The 5,134-nt window shown below is 45.9% G+C and overlaps 1 long non-coding RNA gene across 1 annotated transcript; it reads right to left on the reverse strand.

Annotated features, from left to right (window-relative positions):
- Positions 1-667: 667 nt before the first annotated feature.
- On the reverse strand, positions 668-2,841 carry LOC131564133 (uncharacterized). The gene is made up of 3 exons (XR_009275360.1): positions 2,777-2,841; positions 1,124-1,237; positions 668-768 (listed from the first exon to the last, which is right to left on the reverse strand). It is a non-coding gene; the product is annotated as an uncharacterized LOC131564133 (long non-coding RNA).
- Positions 2,842-5,134: the final 2,293 nt, after the last annotated feature.

Here is a 5,134-nt window from a genome sequence, read left to right on the forward strand (position 1 = left end):
CTTGGCAAGCACTGCGTCTCACCAAGCCCATGCTGCATAGCTTCTCCTAGCTTCTAGAACTTGCATAAACTCTTGCATGCAGAGCCTTTCTTTCTTCTGAACAGGGACTGCACAGGACTTTCAATGATTTTTATTTCCTTCATCTTCTTTTATCTGTTTTTCAGTTCACTTCAATGCTTAAAATTATTCAGCACAGGTTTTTTATCAGCTTCACTAGAGCTGATGGCAAAGGGTCTGGAATGCCATGAGAGGGCACCTCTTTCTTAACTCAGAGGCACACCACGATTTAACAGCCAGCATCCTGCATCCATTTTTAGTCAAAACTTTCATTTAGAAGATTTAGAAGATGGCCTTTAGGACTTAGAGCAGGAAAAGACCGTGTCTGAGGAGTACAATGAAATGAAGCAGAGAGCCAGAACACAGAACACGTTCAGGCTCAGTAAGGCCATTCAGATAAAAATAAATTTTGCTTTAGGTTGGATGAGCGAAGATTTTTGCCAGGAGGTTGCTATGGTGACTTTTCAGCTCTCCCAAACCTCCTCATACTGTAATTACATCTCAGAACCCAGAAGCTAAGAATGTGCAATTCTTTGGAGGAAGAATGTGGGTGGCTGACTCTTCAGGATGTTTGTTAACCAGCCATTTTTATTCTAAAACAAAAAGATCCATATTCTTGTGCTTTTAACAGGTGCTTGCAGTTTCTGTGAACTCTTCAGGCATTTCTGGCTGCCATGTTCCAAGACCTTCTTGAATAACTTTTAAGCTATCCTGCAAAGGTTAATTAAAGGATGTTTAGCTCCAGTTGGGCTGAGCTTTCTTCAAATCAGTGCACATTTCACTTTGGTACCTAAACTAAAAAGCACACAATGACAGGAGCATTCTTGCATTTCCTCAGCGTTTGTAATTTATGTTAGTTGTCATTGACTGAGCACTGAAAACACAGAAAGCTGTGCAAATATTATTCACGCTCTCTGGTCATCAGACTTACCCAGTTCTGCCCAGCTCCCCTGAGATAAAGCACCAATAAAAAAGAATTAAAGCCCAGAACACATATTATTTGGTTCAGTGTAAAATACTGAACAGCACAGGGAACCGGTACTAAGTTTCAACATACAGTTCTCACCGTTTTTCTTCAAAACAGATGCATCAGCTGCCATTTACAGCCACACAGCACAGGGGCCTGGTTGCAGAGGACAGTGGGCCAAGGGAGGGCTGGAACTACCCTCAGAACACTGACCTGTAAACAGCATCATAAAATCATAACAAATACCATTAATAGTTCATGAACTAGAAGCCAGTAAATTTTATTGCAAATTATTAGATTGCTTCACTATGTAGGGGCAAGATAAGATAGCAGGGTGTTTATTTTCCTGAGAGTTGACAGTCAGTCCATACAAACTTCCAGATTACAAATTGCTTGAAGTACAAGATTGACTTAGTTTTTTTGGTTTTTTTTTTTTTTTTAATTTCACAGCTTGGAGAAAATCTTTTTGGCCCTGAGTTACGGAGTCCTGCAGCAAGCATTCCAGAAATCTGGCTAAAATCCTCCCACTCCAAGGTGCAGCAGCTCCAGGTGTGACCAGTGAGAATGAGGAGGGGACAGCTCCTGCCAGAGGCTGCTTTCGGAGGGTTACCTGGGCACACCTGCACAGGGAACTGCCAGCCCAGAGAAGGAAACGGAAGTATCCCGAATGTCCCTCGGGGAACGGCGGTGGGAGCATCCGGCAGGGGCTGCGGAGCAGCCAGGTGCGTGCGGGCACGGAGCCCCGCTCGGAGAAAATGCCGAGGGAGGAGCCGTCGTGCCAAGGGGCAGCACCAGAGCAGGTGGGGCAGCATGCGGGGTCCTGGAGGACTTTCAGCTTTTATCAGTCCCTCCCCAGTGCCCCCAGAAAAGGGAGGGATTGGTAGGAGAAAGGGGATTTAATTGAGGGGCAAAGCTTCCTTTCCCACAATTGTCCGCATTCAAATTGAAGAGGAATCTGCTTCCCCTGCAACTTCAATGGTCTCAATCGAAGGAAACCCTGCCTCTTCCATGCCGTTACGGGTTTTAATTGATAGAGAGTCCCCATCTTTCATTATTTTGCAGTTTAAATGGAAGGGGAAAACCTTGATGATGCTTTTTTATGAGTTCGAATTAAGGGTAGCTCTGCCCTTTTCATCATAATAAGGCTTAAACGGAGAGGGAAGCCGAACTGTTCCTCCTTTTTAAGGGTTTGAATTGATGGAAAAAGCCCCCGTTTTCCATCACTGGAGAGATTTAAGCTGAGGAATGCTCCTCTTTGCCCAATGTTTTAGGGGATTAAATTAAAGGGGAGAAGCCATTTATTTGCCACTGTATTAGTCTAAGTGGAGGTAACTGACCTATTTCCTCATTTTAAGGGGTGCACTTAAAGCGAACTTTGCCTTTTCCAGCTTTTTAGGGGTTTAAAACTGCATTCCAGGGCACTTCTACCCACATCCTGGTATCAAATATTTTGGATGGGAGCAAGGCCAGCACGTGTTCACATATGTAATCCTAATACCACGTGGAAGTCTATTATTTTTCTTATTTTTATTTATAATGGAGATAGCTCCAATTAGACATTCTAAGGAGACTTTGATGACTCATATCATTAGTATTCTTCTCCACTCTACTTAGTCACACATGAAGTACTACTTAGCAGTCACTGAAGAATAATTATGCAAGTTAGCGGCAACTTGATAAGTTGCTGTTAACTTACATAAATTGCCCAAATTACCAAGCTACGATGCCTAAATACAAGGTTTTATTTCATACCTGTTTTCTGCCCTTTTGTTCCAAGTAGCTGTAGCAAAACAGAGAGTGCTGCCATTTCCCCGAAGAGCTTTCTCCTATATCAAGCCCTTTACTCCCCTTGAATTCAAGTCAGAGGGGCCAAACAGCTGCAGCTGCTCTGAGGGCTTTTATACCCAGTGGGATTTGCCCCCTCCCTTTTCCTGGGTGCCATGGAAATGAGAGGTGGGCACAATCAGGGGTATATTAACCCCAGCCTGGGCTGAGGGGCTTCATTCCCTCTCCGGGATGTGCTGGGGTAAGAGCTCTCCTCTCATTTCAGTGGAAAGGCTCTTTCAGCTTATCTCATCTTGCTTTTAGCAGGTGCTTTTAGATATCTAAAGCAACAGAGGCTTGAAGCCATTGTGAAGAAAGCAGCAATGGACACAGAGAGTATTTAAGTTCTTGATTTTTGGGTTGTGTGCTTAGGGGTGGTAAGGTGCTTTGGTATTTCCTGGTTTTGCTTTTGTGGGTTTTTTTGTTTTGTTTTGGTTTGGGGGTTTTTGTTGTTGGTTTTGTTTTTCTTTGGAAGAGTGCAGCTTCCAGAAATTCCAGGTTGTGCCAAGTGTGACACTTGAGATTTTTCAGCAGTTTTATCATGTCACAAAAGAGTGGTGAAGATAATGTTTTACATTGAGGGTTTAGATGAGGATTGTGACTAGGAGAGGGATGGTGAGCAGGTATCTGGTTAGGAAGTTTTTCTGGGGGGTTTTGAAAGCAGCAGGGTGAGAAAGGGTGTTTATTTGAGCACACCCCCCCCCCCCCCCCCCCCCCCAGGCTTTCAGAAGCCTAGCAGAGGCATTCCCATGTCTTACAGCACACAAGGTCATCCACTGCACTCACAGGTATGCCATTTAACTTTGCCTTTCTCTTACCCAGGTGCCACACCTAATAAAGGCCGCAGCCTTGGAATCAGGATGAAGCTGGAGCCTGAAGGAGCCAGGCACACTCAGGAGAGGGCAAGTAGTTGAATGGCTGGGATCTGCCCCACATAACTCTGGACTCACACTTTGGTTTTGGTTTTCTTTATTGTAGCTGACCAAGAAGCTAACAGGCAATCACAGGGCCCTTGGAGGCAGACTCATTTCAGGTGCAATGTGGATTCCCATCACCGATCAACCAAAAGATAAGTTGGGGGTCATGGCTTGGAGATGGGATGATGGGAGAGTATCAGGTTGGGAGTTGTTGGGGCAGATTTAGAAATTAGCAGAGGGAAAAGCAATCTTCTCCAAGGGCCTCTTAGGACAGGTAAAGGGAGGGGCTCTACTTTTGATGGCAGCTTTCAGGCGGGCAGTGCAGAACAGCTCTGGTCTGTCTGGTGTGCCGTGTTCCCTAGCGTGTCTTTGGGGTCCCTTTTGCCTTCTCCCCTTGAGGCCCTCACCACGAGCATAATGTGTTGTGTTTGATGTCCCCCGTTTGTCATGTTCTTTGTCACGGGTGTGTGCACACATCGGTGCCGGAGCTGTTCTGCCCTGCTGCATGGCCTGCTGCAATAGGACAAGTCCTGGGGACTTGCAGTTTGTGGGGTGTCACTGGACTCTAGATGATATTCCTAGATAGACACAGCATGTTTGGAGCTGTGAAGTCATCCTGCAGCCCTTTGACTTTTGTCCTCACTTTCAGATGCAGAGGATAAAATCCAGGGCAAAATCCATCCACCCATGCCAGGTGAGGAGGTTCCCCAGAGCAGGTCAGTCACTCTTTGTCTCTGCAGGGGGAGTGTGAAGTGTGACTCTGTTACACTACTGTTCTTTTCCTTTTTAGGAAGTAAAGCTGGATATCAGCAGTGAAGGTGAGATGGGCAAGGTGAACATGGAGTAGCCTACAGAAGCAGTTGTTATTGCTCAAGTTTCTGTGCTGCAATTCTAAGCATCTGTGCCTATATCTGTGCTGGGCATTCTTAGGACAATGGTGAGTAGCAGAATTGTTGGGGTTTGGCCAGTGTGCTGCTGAGGTCATGCATTGATATTTGGTTTTCTTTAATGTAGCTGACTACAAAACAACAGGAGTTGTTGTTCAATAACAGTGCCAGCAGGAACTTCCCAGATGCAGAGGCCACCATCTATTGTACATGATGTGGACGTGTGTCCCCAGATATCTGAGAGATAAGTGGAGGGCTAAGACCCACAGAGGGGATGAAGGCATGGTGCTGGGTCGGGAATTACTGGGAGGGGGTTTTGAGTCTGCTTTGGAGGTGGGGGGTGTCCATGAAGTGGCCCCTTAGGCCCTATAAATGCAAAGTCTCCCTTTTGATCACAGTGCTGAGGCGCGCAGGGCAGAGCAGTCCCGGTGTGTCTCGTGTCACTTGTCTGTTGTGCATTATGTGTTGTTTGTGTATCTCAT

This window comes from Ammospiza caudacuta, chromosome 14 (genome assembly GCF_027887145.1).
Source record: "Ammospiza caudacuta isolate bAmmCau1 chromosome 14, bAmmCau1.pri, whole genome shotgun sequence".
NCBI classification, from domain to species: Eukaryota; Metazoa; Chordata; class Aves; order Passeriformes; family Passerellidae; genus Ammospiza; species Ammospiza caudacuta.